Raw genomic sequence first — 23,035 nt, 5'->3', positions numbered from 1 at the left:
TCCCTCTCTCTCCCTCTCCCTCCCCTCCCTCTCCCTTCCTCTCCCTCCCTCCATCTCCCTCCCTCCCTCTCCCTCTCCCCCTTTTCCTCTCCCTCCCTCTCTTTCTCTCTCTCCCTCTCCCTCTCTCTCCCTCTCTCCCTCTCCCTCTCTCCCTCTCTCTCTCCCTCCCTCTCTCTGAAATCAGTAAAAACACATTAAAGACCGGAAAAAGGAAGACTTACCTGAAAGCTCCATCCAGGAGGCACGTAGCGTCCCGACTGCAAAGGAGCCTGGGCAGGCGGGTGGACGTGCTCGGGGCTTTGAGTCGTTGGTCCATTTGCCACGTCTCTACACGTCACAATTTCAAAGGTGAAAGATGGGGTGGGCTCGACAGGCACCCACCTAAGACTCAGAATATGAGTTCAAGTCTGGATTCTGCCACTTTAGATATATTTTATTGATTTTTCACAGAGAGGAAGGGAGAGGGATAGAGAATCAGAAACATCGATGAGAGAGAAACATCGATCGGCTGCCTCCTGCACACCCCCCACTGGGGATGTGCCCGCAACCAAGGCACATGCCCCTGACTGGAATCGAACCCGGGACCCTTCAGTCCGCAGGCCGATGCTCTATCCACTGAGCCAAACCGGTTTCGGCTGGATTCTGCCACTTTAAAAAAATTTATTATTTTAGAGAGAGAGAGGAAGGGAGAGGGAGCGAGAGAGAGAGAAACATCGATGAGAGAGAGCTGGCGTCCTCTTGGCGGATGGGTCAATGCTCAACCACTGAGCACACTGGCTGGGCTCTGCCATTTTTTTATGGGTTCTTGACGTGACTCAATGATCTCACCTATTCAAATTCTAACCCATCCTATATAATAAAAGTGCAATATGCAAATCGACCAAACGGCGGAACGACCGGTTGACGGGGGGGGGGGGGGGGGGGTGGAGGCCGGCAAGCAGATGGCATCAGGCCAGCCAAGGCAATGCCAGCGGGCAGAGGGAGGCCAGACTGCAGCTTAGGGTGTCCATCGGTAGGACATCCCCTGAGGACTCCCAGCCTGTGAGAGGGCGCAGGCCGGGCTGAGGGACCGCCCCCCCCCCCCCCCCCCCGCCCCGCGGCGGTGCACGGATTTTCATGCACCGGGCCTCCAGTGTAACTACATTTCTCTCCCCCTATGGAATTCTAACATAAACATCATAAATTATGATACAAATTGGTAATTGCGAATTTATCTGACAAGCATTGGTACTAAGAAATTTCAACCAGAGATTCCTACCTGGAAAGCATCAAGGTAATCCCTATACTTTCTCTCTAAATTGTAGTTTTATAATGTTTTTCTATAGGAGTCTTATAGCCCCACTAGAGGCCCAGTGCACAAATCTGTGCACGGGTGAGGTCCCTCGGGGTGGCCTGCGGGGATTGGGCCCCAGCTCACGCCCCCAGCCTCACAGCCCCGCAGCCCCGCCTGGCATCCCGCCATGGCCTGGCGCTGCCCCTCACCTGCTCCACCAGCCCACCTGCGGGGTGATCAATCGGGGCTGGGTGTCCATCCTCCTCCTCCCCCCACCCTGCTCCCTCAGTGCCTGGGAGCTGAGTGGCAGCCCCATTCCCCGCCACCGCCACCGCTGGTTGCCATCTGCAGGGCTACCCATGGGGTGATCAGGCCCCGCTCACACCTGCTCCACCATCCCACCACGGTCCTGCTCTCATTGGGGCCCATCGGGGCCGGCAGCGCCTCCACTGTGGCCCGCTGCCAGCACCGCGTCTCTGATGCCTGCCATGTTCTGTGCCGTCCCCTGGTGGTCAGCGCATGTCATAGTGAGCGGTCAAACTCCCGATGGAACAATTTGCATATTAGGCTTTTATTATATAGGATAGGATTGTTAGGTTTATTCCTAAGTTCCATATTGATTTTACTGTTTCATGGTAGTGAAGGAGAGCTTTTTTTGATATCACATTTTGTAATTGATGATTGGTATATAGAAATGCTACTCCTTTATGTGTGTTAACTGTATGTGGTAACCTTGTGGAATTCTTATTAATTCTAATAGTTTGTGGATCAAGCATGTCAGACTCGCGTTTACCGAGCATGCGGCCCACCGGCCGCGACTTTGACATGCTGGTTGTAGACCGTCCCAAGTTTTCTGTGCAGAAATGTTATTGCCTACGGGTTAGGATGGACAGAGGAATCAGCGTGAGGAAGGTCCTGAGGGAAGGTCCCGGGGTGGCGAGCACACAACGCAATATACAGACGGCGTCTGGTAAAATGTACCCCTGACGCCCATGGGGTTTTATTAACCAACGTCACCCCAATAAATTCAACTGAAAACAGAGCCCTAGCTGGTGTGGCTCAGTGGATAGAGCGTCGGCCTGCGGACCAAAGGGTCCCGGTTTGATTCCGGTCACGGGCACGGACCTCGGTTGCAGGCTCTCCCCGACCTGGGCCCTGGTCAGGGCGAGTGCAAGAGGCAACCAACCAGGTGATGTGTCTTTCTCACATCGATGTTTCTCTTTCTCTGTCTCTCCCCCTCCCGCTCTCTCTAAAAATCAATGGAAAACCATCCTCAGGTGAGGATTAAAAAAATTAAAAGAAAAAGAAACAGAGGAGGCAGATGGTGGTGGGCACAGTGAGAAATAAGGCAGCTGAGGAGGTGAGATGGAAGAGAGACAGCACAGGGTCTGAAGAGCCGTTGCCAGGACGTCAGTGCAATGGGAAGCCACGGAAGAAGTTTACATTGAAACAGGAGAGACGTCTCTAGGCTCAACCACTGGGCTTTGCTCATGTCTGAGTCCTGCCCAGCACTGCCGTCATAGTCTGGATGAATAAATATAGTCCAGTGTTCGGCAAACTCAGTCCACAGAGCCAAACATCAACAGTACAACGATTGAAATTTCTTTTGAGAGCCAAATTTTTTAAACTTAAACTATATAGGTGGGTACATTGTCATTAACTTAATTAGGGCACTCCTAAGCTGGCCTTTGCTAAAAACTCAAGGGGCCAAAGAGCCGCGTGTGGCTCGAGAGCCGCAGTGTGCCGACCACTGATATAGACCATGCTTTTCATGCATAATACATACATCGGAGAACTCTAAAATGTGGTTTTGTGAACTTGGAGGGCCTCAAGAACATGTCCTGAAACCTGGGACTGGATGTCGGTAAGACCCTGTCCGGCTCGGAGCTGCTGGGGATCTGTGCTTCCCTCCTGGGTGTCCCGGAACTGGAAGGAATGTCCTCCCCCACGGGCGGTGAAGGCAAGGAACCTGTATATCGAGAAGCAATCTACCAGGGCAGATCCCCATTTACATCAATAATCACCACGTGCGGGGTGGGTGCTGCCACAGAGGGGGCAGGAGGAGGTGGTGCAGAAGTTGTGAAACTTGGACCCAGGCAGGTGGAGGCAGGGCGGGGAGGGCGCTGTGACCGTCCCCGGGGGAAGGGACGGGGTCAGAGCAGCGGTCCGGGTGATGGAGACATTGCTGAGGCAGCAGCAGCACCAGGTAGGCCTGAGCGGGGGGCGGGAAGGGGGTCATTGGGAATGACTCCTGGGTGTCGAGCTTGGGATCCATGAAGCATGGTGACATGCAACGGTAAAGAAGGAGCGGCAGGTTCCTATGCTTTTGAGTTTTCCTGGCCTTCCGGCTTGTGAGGAGCTCAAAGCCGACTCCGTTCATGAAGCCAGGGACAGCCCCTGGGGCTGGCTGCTCCGGGGAGCAGGAGGGGTCGGTGGAACTTTGTTTAGCTGCCACCTATGTGTTTTCCTGCGGGAGTTAAGTTCGTGCTCAGACAAAATCTGTGGGCTTCGGTGTGAGTGACGCTGATTTCACCAGGACAGGAGCCGATTTCATTATCTTTGTCCCCACACGCCTTCCTGATACGCAGGCGCTCAGTCTGTTGGATGAATGCCTTCAGGCTTGCAAGGGCAGTCCCCCTGCTGGAGCCTGGGTAAGTGTGACTGTGGGCCCAAGGCACCTGGCTTCTTCTTCTTCTTCTTTAAAAAAAAAAAATAAAAAAATAAATAAATAAATAAATATATATGTTTATTGATTTCAGAGAGGAAGGGAGAGGGAGAGATAGAAACATCAATGATGAATCATGGATCATCTGCCTCCTGCCCACCCCCTACTAAGGATCAAGCCTGAAACCCGGGCATGTGCCCTTGACCAGAATCAAACCCAGGACCCTTCAGTCTGCAGGCTGACGCTCTATCCACTGAGCACTACCAGCTAAGGCCAGGCACCTGGCTTCCCAGTTGGTGTGTGACCTGCATCGGTCTTTTCAGTTCTCTGTAATTGGCCTAACGTTCTTTCCAGGGCTCCGCGGTCATAGTTCTAGACCTTTTCCATTTATTTTTTTTATTCTTCATCCCTTCATATTGGTACATGCTGTTAACACGTCATTGTAATCGTTTAACGGTACTCTGTGTTTGTGAAGCGCGCGGCACCCTTCTAAGCACTTTACTACCTGATTAACACATCTGATCCACATAAAACCCTAATGAGGTTGGACCATTATTACCTGTTTCACGGTTGAGAGAGAAACTGTCTTCTACACGCTCGCCTGACTCTTAAGTATCAGTGCGCAGGTCGCACACAGGGAGCCTGGTCCAGAGTCCAAGTTTAACGACCTCGGCACTACCTCTAGGTCCCCCCAACAGTGACGATGACAGAGGCTAGGAACTATGTTATCGCATTTTTTTTTCAATTGTTTTTTATTAAGGTATTATATGTGTACATATCTTACCATTGCCCCCCCCCCCCCCCACCGTTATCGCACTTTTATAAATAAGGCAACTGAAGCTTAACTTCTCTAAGGTTACACCACTGCGGCTCTCGAGCCACATGCAGCTCTTTGGCCCCTTGAGTGTGGCTCTCCCACAAAATACCACGTTTTTAGCAAAGGCCAGCTTAGGAGTACCCTAATTAAGTTAATAACAATGTACCTACCTATATAGTTTAAGTTTAAAAAATTTGGCTCTCAAAAGAAATTTCAATCGTTGTACTGTTGATATTTGGCTCTGTTGACTAATGAGTTTGCCGACCGCTGGGTTACACAGTCAGAAAGTCGCAGAGCCGGCCCCAGCTGGTCTGGCTCAGTGGAGGCCTGCGGGTTTGATTCTGGTCGGGGACACAGGCCCGGGTTGCAGACTCGATCCCCAGAGTGGGGTGTACGGGAGGCAGCTGATCCATGATTCCCTCTCATCATGGATGTTTCTCTCTCTCCTCTCCCTTCCTCTCTGAAATCAATAAAAAAATATATATTAAAAAAAGAAAGGGCAGAGCCAGACCTGAAACCAGGGCGTTCACAAGTTCTGAGTTCAGAGCCTGCTCTGGCACCTGGCTGCTGCGTCGGCGCCTCCAGGCCTGGCGGGCTGACCTTAGGGCAGGCCCTAACCCTCTGTGTGTGTGTCCCCATCCCTAAGGCGAGGATGAGCACCCTGATGCCAACCGGCGGGCTTGACCATGAGACGTTAGGTATCACTGCTTACAGACGGGCCTGGGACACAGGGCGCACTCAGTAGGCGTCTGCGGTCACTTTCCAGCCGGGACCAGTGCTACCCGGCAGAAATATAACCCAATAGTAATTTTAAGTTTCTGAGTGGCCACATTTTATTTTTTTAAATATATTTTATTGGTTTTTTACAGAGAGGAAGGGAGAGGGAGAGAAGAGAGTTAGAAACATCGATCAGCCGCCTCCTGCACACCTCCTACTGGGGAGGTGCCCACAACCGAGGTACATGCCCTTGACCGGAACCGAACCTGGGACCCTTCAGTCCGCAGGCCGACGCTCTATCCACTGAGCCACACCGGCCAGGGCCCGAGTGGGCACATTTTAAAAAGCACAAAGACACACATGAAACCTGTATGTTCATGCTGACCTATGTCACCCCAATCAACTTAGTATATATCAAAAAGCAAAAGGAAACACGAGGTTATTTTAAATACATTTTACTTAACCAAATATGTACAAAATTGTAATTAACTTTGTAATCAATTACCCGACTCACAATCATCAATATAAAAATTGTGAATGCGACGTTTTACATGTTTTTGGTATTAAATGTCGCAAATCTGGTAGGTTTTCTACACAGACGGCACAGATCGGCTCGGACCAGCCACGTCACTCGCGGCGGGTGACAAAGCGGCTCTGGAAAGGCCCCCCCAGCCACGCCCTCGGCCCCCGCCCCCCGCCCCCCGCGGTTCCCTCCGGCGACCAGCTGGCCCGCCCCGCCCCGCCCCGCCCGGTGACGTCACAGAGCCCGCGGGCCGGGCGGCCGCGAGACCCAGCCCCGGCCGCGTGCTCCCGGCCGCTCGCGTCCCCCCTGCTCCCGGCCCCCAAGTTCGAAGAGAAGCGACGACATCGCACGGGCGCCGGCGGCGGGCCTGCCGCGGGCCTCCCGCTAACGGGCGGGTCCGGGGAAGGAGGCAGGCCCCCCGGCGCACCTCGCCCCCAACCGCCCGGCGCTCGCGCCGCTACTCCCGCAAGGTCGAGGCGGCGGGGCCGGCGCCCATTGGTCCGCCCGGCCGTGCGCCCGCCCCCTCGCCGCGCTCATTGGCCGGATCCGCGGAGCCCGCGGGATAGGCGGCGGCGGCGCCCCGCCCACGCGCTGGCCCTCAAGAGGGCGACGAGGAAGCGGCCGCCTCCCCGCGCCCCGCCCCTCGGGCTCGCTCGCTGGCTCCCGGCGCCTCCCGGCTGCTCCCGGCCCTGTCCAGGCTCCTCGGCTCCAGCTCCGGCGCGGCGGCGGCGGGTAGGTGCAGCGGCAGGCGCGGCCCGTCGGAGGGGCGGGCTCCCCACCGGCCGGGGGCTGCCCGAGCCGCGCCCCGCGGTCGCCGGGACCCCGCGGGGTCCGCCTGAGGCGGGGCAGGGCGGTGGCCACCCGCCTGCGGGGACGCGGGGCGGCCGGCGGGGGGCCCGCGGGCGTGATCTTCCGAGTCTTCCCGGCGGGACGTGGGGGCCCGCGGGGCGGGCGGGCGGGCGGAGAGGGCCGCTCGCGGGGGCTGGAGCGGTGGGGCCGCGAGGCGCCTCGGGCTCGGACGGGGCTGAGCCGCGGGAGCGGGGTCGGTGGTGTCGGGGCCTGGGTGGGGCTGGGGACGGCGGGGAATGCCCTGGAAGGTCGTCCTGTGAGGACTTGGGGGGTCGGCTGCGGCGGGGCCCCCCGCACCTTGGGGCGGGTGTCGGGTGCGGGGGCGCCGGGAAGCAGGCCCGGCGGGGCCGTCCCCCCGCGCGGCGGCCCCGACACCGTCTGGGGGGGACTGAGCCTGGGTCTGGCCGCGGGGTGCGGAGCGGCGCCGGCAGTCACGGTGGGGCGCGAGGATGGGGATAGGGACCCGGGGGCCGCCGGCCACGTTCCCGGGCCCCGAGGCTGCGGCTCAGCCCCGTCTGCCGCCCGGCGCTCCTGCAGTGACATTAGCCCGCGGGGGGCCGCGCGCGCGACGTGCGTGTGGGAGGGGCAGGACTGCACCGCGGCTCGCGCGTGGGGCCCAGCCCCGGGGGCAGCGTGCTGCTCCTGGAAACCCCCGTCCGCCCCGCGCCCTGCGGTCCGGTTCCAGCGCCGCTCCGGGGCCTCCTGCTCGCCCTGCTGGCTGCGGAGCTGTGCCGGCGGCTGGCTGCGAGCGCGCGGGTCTCCCGCCCACTCCCCCGCCGCCGCGCTGCTGGCAGCGGCCGCCGCTCCTTCCCGGGATGGTTGTGGCATTGCATCAGGGATATTTGTGCTCGCAATGTGCTCGCTCAGCCCGGCCGAGGGAGCCGAGCCTGGCTGCCGGGGGCGGGGGCGCCGGCTGCCGGGCTGCGGGGGCCGGGGAAGGGCGTGGCGAGGGACTCCAGCTGCTCCGGGCCTGGAGGGTAACCCGGCCCGGCCATCAGCTGAGCGGGATGGAGGGAGCAGCCGCCGCAGCAGCTATTTTTGTAGCTCGGCCCCGAGTCCGAGCCGCGCACGGGGATTTAGGGCGAACAGTTGTCCGGGGCCCGGTGTTTGGTGGACAACAGTGGAGTTGCTAAGCGAGAGGCTGGCTCCTGCGGTGCATCAGGACCTGGGCTCCGCTCAGCTCCGGAGAAGCGGGGCGTCTCCCTTGGGGGGGGGGGCGGGGTGTCTTTTACATTGATGTCCTTGGATAGTCCACACTCCTTCCGTGCTTTTTAAAAAATCTATTTTTATTGGTGTCAGAGAGGAAGGGAGGGGGAGAGAGAGAGAAACATCAAGGATGAGAGAGAATCGTTGATGGGCTGCCTCCTGCACGCCCCCTACTGGGGATGGAGCCCGAAACCCTGGCAAGTGCCCGACCTCTCATTGAATCCATGACCTCTTGGTGCATTGGTCGCACTCAACCACCAACCCCACCCCTGGGTGGGGGGGACTTGTTAACACGCTTTCCCCTCCGTCTCAGTTGTGTGTTAAGTCATCACTTCATATATTTGTCACCCACCAGATACTTCACTTGTGTTAAAAGTTCCCACCAATGTTTAGATAGGTGGACTAGTTTTAGTCAGAGAGGTGGTTCTTCCTGATCTTAGTATCTCGTTCTTTTATCTGATCTTGTTTCTGCATTTGGGGATCCATCCTTTGGCCCTGAAAACTTTTGCTGTTGACACTTCAAAAAATTAAAAAAAAAAAATTTTTACTAGAGGCCCAATGCATGAAAATTCATGCACTGGAGCGGGGGACCCTCAGCCTGGCCTGCCCCCCTCACAGTCCCGGAGCCCTCAGGGGCGGGAGGAGACCCAGCGATCAGGGGAAGACCACGCCCCATCACACCTCTGCTGCTGCCACTGCCGGCAGCACAAGCCTCGGCCGGCCTGGTTACCTGAGCCTCGGGCAGCCCTGGGCGGCTGGGGGCTGAGGGAGTGGGGGACTCTGGAGGCAGGTGCCCCGGCGGGGCTGAGGGGACTGGGCACCGCCAGCCATCTTGTGGCCGTGGGCACTGCCATCTTTGAGAGCATGGAAGTCAATTAGCATATTCCCTCCTTATTGGCTGTGGTGCCGCCATCTTTGTGATGGCATGAGGGTCAATTAGCGTATTTCCTCTTTATTAGAGAGGATTGGTTTCAGAGAGGAAGGGAGAGAGGAAGGGCGAGGGAGAGAGAGACAGAAACATCAATGATGAGAGAGAATCATGGATGGGCTGCCTCCCACATGCCTCCCACTGGGATGGAGCCTGCAACCTGGGCATATGCCCTTGACTGGAATTGAACCTGGGACCCTTCGGTCCAGAGGCCCATGCTCTATCCAGTGAGCCACACTGGCCAGGGTGATACTTCAAATTTTTTTCATGGCTTTCCCCTGTCTCCTACCCTTCCTTCTTAACATTAAGCATGGGTATTTGATATGTAGGTTTTATTTTTCCTTAGGAAGCAAGAAAATATGAAAGGAGTATTCTGACCCAATGGAAGTCATCTTGTTGCTTCATTGGATTTTGTCAATTTGAAAACGAAAGGGAGTAAATATCAATGATTTCACTTTGTCTTTCTAAATGACACCTTTAGAAGCAGGTTACTGTGGACTTCTTGCTGGGAGTGAGTGTGTTGAGAACAATTAGGGTTAAGAAAGGGGCCTGGCCGGTGTGGCTCAGCAGTTGAGCGTCAACCGATGACCAAGAGGTCCCAGTTCCATCCCTAGTCAGGGCACATGCCTGGGTGGTGGGCTTGATCCCCAGTGGGGGCTGTGCAGGAGGCAACCGGTCAGTGATTCTCTCTCATCCTTGATGTTTCTCTTTCTCTCCCTCTCCCCTCTCTCTGAAATCAATAGAAATATATTTAAAGAAAGTGGGGGCGGGGGGGATAAAGCAAACGGATGTATATATATGAGGAATCATACTCAATACCTTCCTAGAGCTCTCTAGGTTACCCCCTTTTTTGAAAATCATATTGTGAGTGTTTATTCAGTATTTCTGGCAGTGTGGAGGAGCAGCAGGTACCCACAGAAATCAGCTCTTCTAGGCTAACCTTTTACAGACATTGTGGTGAAATATTTTGTGTGTCATTAAAATTTTAAACTTGAAAGTCAACCCACTTCTGTGATTCTTTATAGATTAAAAAAGTTAATCTTGCCGAAACCAGTTTAGCTCATTGGATAGAGCTTCGGCCTTCGGACTCAAGGGTCCCGGTTTCGATTCCGGTCGAGGGCATGTACCTTGGTTGCGGGCACATCCCGGTGGGGGTATACAGGAGGCAGCTGATTGGTGTTTCTCTCTCATGGATGTTTCTAACTCTCTCTCTCCCTTCCTCTCTGTAAAAAATCAATAAAATAAAATACAAATTAAAAAAAAAGTTAATCTTACCTTAAAACACATCTTATTAGTTTGCATATATTTAAATATTTTAAAAAATTTATTTATAAAGTTTCCTTGTTCTTTCTGATTTTATCAGGAAAATGCAGTTTTAAAAATATTTTATTTTGAAATAATTTTAGATTTGCAGAAGAGTTATAAAGATAATACAGAATTTCCCTATACTCTTCATCTAGCTTTCCTTAATGTGAACATCTTATATAACCATGATACAGTTATCAAAATAAAGAAATCAGTATTAGTTTACTATTATTATTTCGTTAAAGTTAACTTTGTTAGCGTAAGGTAGTGTCTGCCTGGTTTCACTATAGTGACTATTGTTTTGTTTCCTTCATTTATTTGGTAGAAGCTAGAAATGAGTCGCCAAGTCAGGCCCCCACTCGGGAAGGGAATGAAGCTCCACTTCCTGAAGGGACGAGTATCAGATAATTTGTGAGCGTATGTTAGAACACCCCTGGTAGTTGGTAAATATTTTGGAGGAGATTCTGTGAGGCTATACAAAGGTCTGATTTTCCTTTAAGTGTCATTCACTGACTTGTCTGCAGCAGCAATGACTGCGCCATTCTAGTTGTGATTTTCTAGTTCCCTCATTCTTCATTTATCACTTGGAATTCTTCTGTAAGGAGCATTTGTACCCTTCTCCCATTATTTACTCACCATTTATTAAATTCAGTATGGATTCCTGAATTTTTTTGGGGTTTTTGTAATCCAGTACTATAATTTGTTGCTGATATTCTTTCAGCTTTGGCCATTGGCATCTATGTTCTCTTGACATGTCCCTTTTTTTGGGTGGTGGGGGGAGCACTTTTACTTAAAAAAAAATATATATATGTATTTTTTTTAATTAATTTTTTTACAGAGAGGAGGGGAGAGGGATAGAGAGTTAGAAACATCGATGAGAGAGAAACATCCATCAGCTGCCTCCTGCACACCTCCTACTGGGGTTGTGCCTGCAACCAAGGTACATGCCCTTGACCGGAATCGAACCCAGGACCCTCTGGTCCACAGGCTGACGCTCTACCCACTGAGCCAAACTGGCTAGGGTGGGGGGAGCATTTTTACTTTTTGGTGTTGCAAGATGCTCCAGTCTCATCGTGTATTTTTCCTACTCCAGCCCTAGAATCAGCCATTTCTCAGGAGCTCTGGTTTATTTTATTGGAGAAAAATATTTAGATGCCAAGATCTGGTTTCTAAATGAACTGGGATATCACTGCTCCTAGGCCCGCTTAGGGAGCAGAGCTAGGACATACGTGCAAGTACTGGTATAGTTACCCAGATATACATACATATATCTGTTTATTTCTGCCTGTCTCTCCTCTCTTCCTCCTCCTCTTCCTCCTCCTCCTTTCTTCTCTCTCTCTCTCTATGTATATTCTTATATAATAAAAGGGTAATATGCAAACTGACCGAATGGCAGAACGACCAGTTGCTATGATGCGCACTGATCACCAGGGGCAGACCTCAACGCAGGAGCTGCCCCATGGTGGTCAGTGCGCTCCCACAGGGGGAGTGCCACTCAGCTAGAAGCTGGGCTGACGGCTGGCGAGTGCAGTGGTGGTGGCAGGAGCCTCTGCTGCCTCTGCGGCAGCGCTAAGGATGTCCGACTGCTGGCTTAGGCCCGCTCCCCCCAGGCAGCAGGCGTAAGCCGTCAGTCAGACATCCCTTGAGGGCTCCCGGACTGGGAGAGGGTGCAGGCCCGGCTGAGGGACTCCCCGCTCCCCCCGAGTGCATGAATTTCGTGCACCGGGCTTCTGTACTAGTATATATATATACTAGAGGCCCGGTGCGCAAAATTCGTGCAAGAGTAGGCCTTCCCCTGGCTGCTGCCACCGGCTTCCCTCTGGCACCCGAACCCCAGGCTTCCCTCACAGCCCCGGCTTCATCCGGAAGGACGTCTGGTCTAATTAGCATGTTACGCTTTTATTATTATAGATTATTATTATAAATAAGCATAAGTTCGTACTGGTCTCTGTCTAACTAGCACCACAGAGTTCATTTATCATTCCCCTCCTCGCTTATTTGTAACTTCTTTTTCTGATCGTGAGAAACGTGGCTCTTATTATTTATAATGAATTTACCTAGTATGTGAGTAAAGTAGGATAATGCAGGTTTAATTGTCACATATATTTCCAGAGTATTTTGTAGTTGTTAACTAATGTAAATTTTACTCCTGCATTAGGTATTTATTACTGTTTTTCAGCTCAAGTAGAGAGGTGAAGTCATTTGCTTTTGGCCAAGCAGGAAATGACTTGGCTAGAATTGACCTATTCTCATTCCCAGTGCTAAGCTTGATCCCAGCAAAGCGGTCTCTTGATATCAAATATCTTGACTAACAAGTCAACCTTTGTCCCTTCTTGGTGGGATTGCTCCTTTTAATAAAGAAGCTACTGGTTTTCAGTTTTCAGTGTGTGTTTTTTTTTTTTAAATTTTGGCAGTGTTGTGTGCAAGAATAATTCCTTTTCTGGACTTCTTCCTTCTTGTAGAATCATGGAATTGGAAGGAACAGTAGAGATAATCTAGTGCAATCACAGTGTACGTGATTCCTCCAGCCTCTGTCCAACTATTCCCCAAGACTGGGATTTCACAGCTGGTGGCTATCAATGCCAAGTTTGCAAATTTGTCATTTTATTTATTAAAAAAATATTTTTTATTGACTTGTAGAGAGAGAGAGAAGAAGGGAGAGGGAGAGAAAGAGAAACATTGATGTGAGAGCAAAACCTTGATCTGCTTCCTCCTGCATGCCCCCAACGGGATCGAGCCTGCACCCTGGCATGTGTCCCGCTGGCACCCGGAATCCAGCAGCAAACTCTCCGTGCACTGGGCGGCGCCCGGCCACCTGGGCCACACTGGCCAGGGCGCAAGTGTCGTTTTAGAAAGACTTCCCCGATGATGCTCTCCAGCGGCCTCCCTCCGTTCTTCTTCCTGGTTCTAATTTGCTGTCGACAATATTTCCCTGTAGCTCCAATCTCCACTTGACAGCTATTCAGTGACAGCTACTCTGTCCCACTTACGTGTTTTCTTTTCCAGACGAAACAGTTCTTTTCTTGCAGCCACCTGTTATGAAATGCCTCTCTAAACCTCTTCCCGTGTTGGGCATCACGCTGTAGACATGCTACAGTTTGTCAGGTGGGCTCTGATTCAGATACCGTATTAGGCCCTGGAAGTGAAGTGAGTAAAGAATCAAAAAGGATCCTGCCCTTGGGGAGTTTGCCACTTGCTTTCTGTCAGGGCTGCTTTAGAAGAAATTAGGGTCTCTCCTTTCTCTACCCACTTTTCCACGTTAGTTTATCTTGTCCTAGGACTAAGCTCACCTCTAGGTCCTTTTCTCTAGAACTGATATTAACCCAAGTCTTTGTTTTTAGTTGGCTGGCTTTTCTTCTTTTTTATTTTTTAATTTGCTTTCAGAACCTGTGTGGTTGATTTTTTTAAATTCTTATTTTCTTGCTCTCTGTTGTTCCAAAGGATATTTTTGGAATCCTCATTCTATTCCCATGTACCTTTGTTATCCTCCCCATGTCTATACTTTTGATACGTTCTTTCTTTTTTTTACTTGAATAGGCTAAGGAAATACCTAGAGAGTGCCAAAATAAAATCTTAGTATGCAATGAGACAAAACTTCATGCCTTATTTTCTTCTTACTTCTGACTTGTATGACTTTAGTAGTTCCAGGAGATCTTGGTTCTGATTTTCTGCTATAGTTTGTGTGCCAAATTGTAATTACTAGTGAAATGTTTTATATCTTACTACTCTGAAGGCACAACTAGTTTTTTCTAACGGTAGTCATTGATTATTGGTTGAAGTTAGGTTATAGGATTCTTTATCATGACCACGTATAGGTTCTGACATAAGTTATTCAGATGTAAAGTAGCTATAGCTTTTGTCTCACTATTCCCCACCCCCACATGTTGAGACTGCTGTGGAAAAAATGGAAAGCTTTTTCATTCTAAAGAAGGAAAAATGGAAAAAATTAGGGGAGATTGGGGATGGGTGATAGTGGGAGTGGAGAATAGAGACTCTTCAGAAAGAAGTTGCTTCCTGCAGAGACTCCTCTCTGAGTTTTATTTTCGTTAAGCTGTCTGAAATCCTCAGATAGTCATTTGCGTTAATTCCTTTTCTCTTTTAGGCACAGAAAGACATGGGAGGATTCAGGAGAGCTCAGTCATTTTCTTACAGGTAGAACATGCTTATTGAGTATAATTGATTGGAGTAATTCTTATTGGGGAGTAATTGTTTGACAGGTAAATGATTCTGAGTTTAGAGAGAACTGGGGAAGGGAAGGGAGGGAGCAAGGGACAAGGCCGGCTTACATACTTCCCTTAGGGTCAGCTCAGGTGCCCCTCCTCTGGGGGACGTCGTACTTTTTGGTATTTTCACCAATGTGTGTGTGTGTGTGTGTGTGTGTGTGTGTGTGTGTGTGTGTGTGTGTATCTTTTGAGTAGATGTCATTTCATATATTTAAAAAATGAAGATAATTCACATACAATAGAATTTGTTATTTTATTTCATTATTATTATCTTAAATATATTTTTTACTGATTTCAGGGGGGGGGGGAAGAGAGAGAGAGAGAGAAACATCAATGTTGAGAGAGAGTATTTGATTGGCTGCTTCCTGCACACCCCTCACTGGGGATCGAGCTCGAAACCCCCGGCATGTACCCTGACCTGGAATCGAACCATGACCTCATGGTTCATAGGTCGATGCTCAACCACGCCATGCTGTCCAGGCTAGAATTCGCCATTTTAAAGCAAATAAGTCATTGTGGTTTTTGGTATATTTACAGTATTTTGCAACCGTCACCACTATCTAATTCCAGAACATTGTCATCATCCCCCAAAGAAATCCCAAACCCACTAGCAGTCACTTCTCATTCCTTCCGACTCTCCCAGCTCCTGGCAACAACCACCAGTCTGCTTTTTGTGTATGGATTTGCCTGTTCTGAACTCATCTTTAAATGGAATCATACAATATATAGCCTTTTGTATCTGGCTTTTTTCACTTAGAAATATTCAAGGTTCATCCATGTGTAGCATGCATGTATCAGTACTTCATTCCTTTTCATGGTTGAATAATACTCCGTTGTAGGGTTCATCCCCTCTTAAAAGTTCTTTCATCAGTGGGTTGTTTCCACTCTTTAGCTGTCTATATTATAAAAGGCCTGTGGCCCAAACGCCGGAACGACCAAAGACCGGAGCAGAAGAGTTTTGACAGAGTTGTTTTTTAAATGACATTTATTTTTCAATTTATAAGAATATAGATTTAATGTAGAAAATTTAGAAAATACCAAAGGTATAAAAGAGAATAACACTTTAATATATTTTTCTACTGTTTACGGATCGTTTATACTATTTGTGAACTTTCCATTTCACTGTAGTATAAGCTTGATTCCTTGTCGATACGTGTAATACCATTGTTTGTGTGGTATCAGTGAGGAGGTGCTGTGTGCGTCCAGGAGATCGTTGGGGTGTGTTCCTCCCCGAGTTTAAGTTCCTGAAGGAGACTTCCCGTGCAGATAAAGGCTATTCGGTTTCACAGGAATCTCAGTGGTTAGCGATTGCTTTTTCATTAAAGGGAGTTTGAAGTAATCCAGATTTAGCCATTAGTTCAGAAACTCTGGGTGTTTGGGTAGGTATTTAGATTTTGAAATTGAAAAATAAAAGTATCTACATGTCTTTACAAGTGCTAGTGTGATTAAAATGTCTGTTCATATCGTCATACCACCAGAGGAGGTCATTACGCTTGCCTGAAGAAAATCGGAGATAATGATGGCTTTCTTGTTTTTCCTGGGAGGGAACAGGAGATGCTAGCAGTGTGTGTTTCAGCGAACCCTAGCATTAGTTTTCTGCTGGAATTTGCGAAACATAAGCTAAGATGACTTAAACCTTTTTCTTTTTTTTTAAAAAAATATTTTTTTATTGATTTCAGAGAGGGAGGGAGAGAGAGAGAAACATCAGGGATGAGAGAATCATTGATTGGCTGCCTCCTGCATGCCCCCCACTGGGGATGGAGCCCGCAACCTGGGTATGTGCCCTGACAGGGAATTAACTATGACCTCCTGGTTCAGAGGTCCACGCTCAACCACAGATCCACGCGCAACCACTGAGCCACCTCGGCAGGGCAAATCTTTTTCCATAGTACAACTTTTTCTGATTGCCATGTAATATACTTCCAGGTGTTCAGATTTATTGGGAAGTTTAGATTTCATAGATTGGGATTTTTAGTATTTGTGATCCAGATTCATGTAACAGGTCTAGTTAAAAATTAATACTCAGATTTCCCTCCACTTTGTGAAATCTTTCTCTTTGTGTGATGTGAGTAGCTGCAGTGTGAGTCACATCGAAACCAGTCCCGTAGTCCCCCCTCACCTGCAGTTTTGCTTTCCGTGGTTGCAGACACTTGAGGTCCACCGTGGCTTGAAAATGTTAAATGGAAAATTCCACCTCTTTATCTCATCATGTACGCAATGTATCATCTCACATCATCACAAGAAGGATGAATACAGTACAAGATATGACTCTTATTACAGAATATTGTTATAATTGTTCCATTTTATTAGTTATTGTTGTTAATTTCTTACTGTGCCTAATTTATGAATTAAACTTTATTGCATGTGTGTATTGGATAAAACAGTATATACGTATAGGATTCACTGTCATCCACAGTTTCAGGCATCCACTGGGGTCTTGGAACTATCCCTCATGGATAAGGAGAACTACTGTAATTATAAAAATCACTTTGCAAATGAGCATAGTATATAATATCTGGAGTTGTTTTAGTTTCTGTTTCTTTTTTATTATTTATTTTTTAAAATGTTTTTATTGATTTTAGAGAGGAAGAGAGAGCTAGAAACATCAATGATGAGAAAGAATCATTGATTGGCTGCCTTCTGCACATCCCCGATTGGGGATCCAGCCTGCAACCCAGGCATGTGCCCTTAACTGGAATTGAACCCTGGACTCTTCAGTCCTTAGGCTGGCACTTTATCCACTGAGCCAAATCGGCTAAGGCTTTTTTAAAAAATAGAATTTTATTGATTTCAAAGAGGAAGGGAAAGGGAGAGAGAGATAGAAACATCAGTGATGAGAGAGAATAATTGATTGGCTGCCTCCTGCACGCCCTGCCTGGGGACCGCCCGAAACCTGGGCATGTGCCCTGACTGGAATCGAACTGTGTCCTCCTGGTTCATAGGTCGACGCTCAACCACTGAGCCACGCCTGCTGGGCAGTTTCTGTTTCGTGAAACGTGAATATGCATATGTCTTAATTTGTTTAGGAAGCTATTCTTTCACCTTAACATGGAGACATTATTAACCTTTTGCACTTGGATGTTGAGTGTGACTCGACACGGTTAGCATTAGAATAAAGGAATTGAGAAAAAAGCAAGTGAGTGCAAAGGGTTAAAACATGAAAGTAAGGTTGTTACTGATCATATTTTAAAAACTTAATAATTATAGTTATTCACTTTTTTTTTTTTTTTTTTGCAAAAGTGATAGATAATGCTATAAAAATTAAGTTTAGGAAAATGGGAAAAATTTACCAGCTCACCAGTTTTCACAACTTTCACCAGCAGCTGACCCTTGAGAAGTGCCCAACAAGCTCGCTTTCCTCTTTACAGTCTGCAGCCTGTGGTTTGGGATGTTTGTCACTGTCGGGCAGTGGAGCCCAGATGTCCCAGACCAGCCTCATTCGATTACCTGAGGGCCTTTTGAAATAGTGTTGGCTTTCTGCCTTTGATTTCTAATTCGTTAGATCGGAGTGGAATCCAGAATCAGAAATTTTTATCAGCTTTATTGAGATAATAGGGGCCCAGTGCACAAATTTGTGCACTTTGAAAGGAACTGTGGGCTGCAAGGCTGCGGTAGGCACAGGGGCGGGTCTCAGCCCATCCTCTGCGCCTCCGCCTGGCCCCTCCCACTGCCCCCCCCCCCCCCCCCCGTCCCCTGTGTGCCAGCACCCCACTCCTGCCACCACCTCTCCCACACGCTGATGGCGTCAGCCCCGCTCGCACCTGCTGACGGCGAGGAGCAATTGGGGCCAGCACCAGCAGTGAGTGCGAGCGGGGCTGGTGCCATCAGCGGGTGTGAGCGGCAGCTGCTGCCTCAATCACCCCTCAGGAGCATGGGGAGGTGGAGAAGCCCTCAGGGGCGGTCAGGGCCGGGAGCCACCACTCCACCCACTGATGGTGCCAAGTGATCAGGACTGGTGCCGGGCACCAGCAGCGGGTGTGAGTGGTGGCTCCGGTGCCAGCTGCAGGTGCAAGCGGGGTCAGCACTGTGCACTGGCCGCGGGTGCGAGAGGCAGTTGCTGGCCCTGATCGCCCCTCAGGAGCAGGGGGATGTGGAGAAGCCCTGAGGGGGGATTGGGGCCAGCAGCCGCAGCTTGCACCCATTGACAGTGCAGAGTGATCAGGGCCAGTGCTGGGCGCCTGCAGCGGGTGCGAGCGGGGCTGGCGCTGACAGCAGGTGCAAGCACCGGGTGGGACTGTGGCGCATGGGAGCAAGGAATTTTCAGTAACCACCAGAGGCTCACCCCGATGACAGCGACTGGCACCCCGCCTTGGTCTGATGCCCCCGCTCACCTGCTCCACCATCCCTCCGTGGCCCACGCCTGCCATGTTTTGCGCACGCCCCCTGATGGTCAGCCCACGTCATAGGGACCGGTTGTTTGGTTGTTCCGGTTGTTCCGCCATTCGGTCTATTTGCATATTACCCTTTATTATATAATTCACATACTGTACAGCTCACACAGTTAAAGTGTATATTTCCATGGTTTTTAGTATTTTCAGAGTCATACATTCATCACCACAATCAACTTTAGAACATTTTTATTAGACCCCCCAAAACCCTCACTCAACCATCACCCCCTTATTTATCCCCTTATCACTCACTCTCAATTCCCCCACCCCTACCTCCCAGCCCTAGGCAAGCACTAAACTACTTTCTGTCTGTAGATTGGCCTATTCCGGAAACATGCAATAAGTGGTCTTTTGGGACTAACTTCTTTCACTTAGCATAATGTTTTCAAGGTTCATCCGTGTTATAGCATGTGTCAGTACTTCATTCCTTTTTATGGGCACATCATGTTCTATTGCAGGGGTGGGACCTTCCTCCTGCCCAGGGGCATGTGGATATTTATAACATCATTCACGGGCCATACAGAATTATCAACTTAAAAATCAGCCCGCTCTGTCTGGTCAAACACTTAATGAACTCACCCCAACGCCTCGGCAGGCCCAGTCCAAATGATTTCACAGGCGTATATGGCCCGCGGGCCGGACGTTCCATAAATGAACAAATAGTGACATACTGTGGTACAAGCATGTCAAACTCGCAGCCGGAGGGCCGCATGCCTCGTAAACGAGTTTGACATGCTTGCTGTAGTATATAAAAACCAGGAAATGGACACTGGTACATTACTGTTACCTGGACGACAGACCTTATTCCGTTTTCACTATATTTCTATTATGTTTAAAATATATATTTTTATTGATTTCAGAGAGGAGGGAGAGGGAGAGAGAAATAGGAACATCAATGATGAGAGAGAATCATTGATTGGCTGCCTCCTGCACGCCCCTACTGGGGATCGAGCCCACAACCCAGGCATGTGCCCTTGGCCAGAATCGAACCTGGGACCCTTCAGTCCACAGGCCGACCTCTACTCACTGAGCCAAACCGGCTAGGGCATGTTTTCACTATATTTTTAACCTGCATTCATCTCTGTGTTTGGTTCTTACAAACCCCTTCCCTCAACTGTCCTTGTCCTGGCAGCCTCTAATTTGTTCTTTATCTTCAGAGTTTTGTCATGTTGACAGAGCCATAAAATTGGAATCGTACAATATGTGACCTTTTGAGATTAGCTTTTCCCCTCCCTAAGGATAATGCCCTTGTGGCTCATCCCAGTTGTTTTGTATATCAATAGTTTGTTCCTTTTTAGAGCTAAGTGTGGATGTTGTGTGTGTAGTCTTACATTGTTGAAAGCCATTTGGGTTGGTTCATATTTTGTTGTTATGAATAAAGTGCTATGAGCATTTGTGTATAGATTTTTGAATTTTCTTTTGGATAAATACCTAAGAGTGAATACTGGGATGTATGGTAAGTGTATATTTATTTTTTAAATATATTTTTATTGATTTCAGAGAGGAAGGGAGAATGAGAGGGAGATAGAAACCTCGATGAGAGAGAATCATTCAAGGATCCCCACTCGTGCATGTGTCCCTACCCGGAATCGAACCTCAACTTCCTGGTTCAGAGATTGATGCTCAACCACAGAGCCATATCGGCTGGGCATGTATGTTTATTTTTTTAAAGAAACTGTCAAACTCTTTTCTAGTTGGCTGTGCCCATTTACAGCCCCACCAGTGTATAATAGAGATCCAGTTTTTTTGCATCCTCACTGGCATTTGATACTGTCACTGTTTTTTATTTTAGGTATTCTAATAGTTGTGCCCCTTTTTTTTTATAGTTCCTAAAATAAAAAGAGCAGACAGCTCATTAAATAAAAACTTCACATACCTTGCCCTAACTGGTTTGGCTCAGTGGATAGAACGTCGGCCTGTGGACTGAAAGGTCCCAGGTTCGATTCCGGTCAAGGGCATGTACCTTGGTTGCGGGCACATCCCCAGTGGGGAGTGTGCAGGAGGCAGCTGATCGATGTTTTCTCTCATCGATGTTTCTAGCTCTTTATCCCTGTCCCTTCCTCTCTGTAAAAAATCAATAAAATATATTTAAGCCGAAACCGGTTTGGCTCAGTGGATAGAGCGTCGGTCTGCGGACTGAAAGGTCCCAGGTTCGATTCCGGTCAAGGGCCATGTACATTGGTTGCGGGCACATACCCGGTGGGGCGTGTGCAGGAGGCAGCTGGTCGATGTATCTCTCTCATCGATGTTTCTGGCTCTCTGTTCCTCTCCCTTTCTGTGAAAAATCAATAAAATATAAAAATATATATAAATATATATATATATGTATATATTTAAAAAAACAACACTTCACATACCTTAAATTTATAATTTTGTACTTTCAGTTTTGTACTTTCTGTACTTGCATTTAAATTTCAATATTTTATTGAATGTGTGTACACTAAGGCTTTTTCCTATATGGGTGTATATTATATCACATTGCTTTTAAATTTGTGTTTTTCTTACCCACTGTGCTTTATCCTGAATCAAATTTTTTTCAGGGTATAAATTTTGCACTTCTTTTGTTAAATTTATTTCTAAGTATTCTTTTGTAAGTGAAATAGCATTCTTAATTTCATTTTTTATTTTTTAAAAAGAAGATTTAATTGATTTTTAGAGAGAGAGGAAGGGAGAAGGATAGAGAGATAGGAACATCGACGAGAGAGGAACATCATCGATAGGCTGCCTCTTGCACAGCTCCCACTGGGGATCGAGCCCGCAACCGTGGCATGTAAACGGAGGAATCAAACCGGGGACTGGGCCTTAATTTCATTTTTAGATTGTTAATTTGCAAGTGTTTTGTGCTCTTTTAATATTGACTTTGTTGAATTGAAAACTTTCAAGAATTCAGGATCTTCTTACTGGCTTGTAATTACAAGAAATGGAGGCTTGTATCGTAGGGTGCTCTGACAGAAACTTGATTTCAGCATTGGCTTTCAAGCAGTTTGTGGTCAGACTTTGCGCTATTAGCGATCACTTTTTAGGCCACTTGTGCTTAGGAGTTCCAAACTGGTGACTGCATATGCCACTTGTATGGTCAGTGTGACTGGTTTTCAAAAGCCCTTTCAGTTTTAAAGCAAAGGACTTGCAACAAAAATGCCTTTCATTCATATCATTCTTTTTTTTTTCTTGGTGGGAAGAGCCAGAAGAGCCACAGTTAAGAGGAACAGTTACATTTTCAAGGTTTACCAAATTGCATTAGAGGAAGTCTATAAAAGGATTGTTGAGCCGGCTTTCAGATGAAAAACCAACCTATTAGCAAGGCAGGAACCTCTGCAGATACTTGGTTAACCTGTAGTTTCCTAGGAGAAGAGTTGAAACCCTGACTGTTGAGACTAAATCTTAAGTCATCGACTGTAGGTATCTTTATGCCAAGTACTAGAGGCCCGATGCACAAAGGTTCGTGCAAGAATGGGCCTTCCTTCCCCTGGCTGCCGACACCGCCTTCGCTCTGGCCCGGAGCCACCTTTCCACCTTCCCACAGAGGCCTGGAGCAGCTGGGGCCGTGTGGGACGCCTGCATCGTTGCCATGGCGACGACGCAAGCGTCCCGCCCCACTCCTAGCCGCTCAGCGCCTGCATATGCAAATTAACCCACCATCTTTGTTTGGGTTAATTTGCATAGTCACTCCTGATTGGCTGGTGGGCATCATGAGGTACGGTCAATTTGAATCTCACTCTTTTATTTGTGTAGATAGTTTTAGCATCTATATCAGAACCAGTTGGGCTACTTTGAAATGCAGATTCCTGGGCCTATACCCAGATTTATCAAACCAAATTCTGGGAAAAGAACTTTGTAATGTATTTCATTCCTCACCCAAGGATATATTTTTATTGATTTGAGAGAGAGAGAAAGAGAAGGAGGGATAAAGAGAGAGAGAGAGAGAGAGAGAGAGAGAGAGAGAGAAATATCAATGTGAGAGAAAAACATGGATCGTTGCTTCCCTGACTAGTAATAGAACCCACAACCTTTTTGGTGTATGGGTCGACTCCAACCAACTGAACCACTTGCCAGGGCTGTAATGTATTTTAAACCATCTTCCCAGGGAACTTGCACACTGAAGTTTGAAAACAGCTTTTACTTTTGTACTTCCTTCTCTTAG

At 48.8% G+C, this 23,035-nt stretch overlaps 1 protein-coding gene across 16 annotated transcripts in view; it reads left to right on the top strand.

Moving 5' to 3' along the window:
- The first annotated feature begins 6,588 nt into the window (after positions 1 to 6,588).
- Positions 6,589 to 23,035, top strand: part of MAP4 (microtubule associated protein 4) — a 111,670-nt gene continuing 95,223 nt past the window's right edge. For 7 of the 16 annotated variants that reach the window (XM_054729588.1, XM_054729585.1, XM_054729587.1 and 4 more), the window contains exon 1: positions 6,594 to 6,727. The gene's annotated coding sequence lies outside the window, so the exon portion shown is untranslated. Of the gene's footprint in view, positions 6,728 to 23,035 lie in introns of all 16 variants that reach the window. The other 9 variants (XM_054729575.1, XM_054729577.1, XM_054729576.1 and 6 more) reach the window with 4 other exon arrangements.

This window comes from Eptesicus fuscus, chromosome 18 (genome assembly GCF_027574615.1).
Source record: "Eptesicus fuscus isolate TK198812 chromosome 18, DD_ASM_mEF_20220401, whole genome shotgun sequence".
Taxonomy (NCBI): Eukaryota; Metazoa; Chordata; class Mammalia; order Chiroptera; family Vespertilionidae; genus Eptesicus; species Eptesicus fuscus.
The sequence above is the reverse complement of the archived record's forward strand: the minus strand, read 5'-3'. Positions and strand labels throughout refer to the sequence as shown.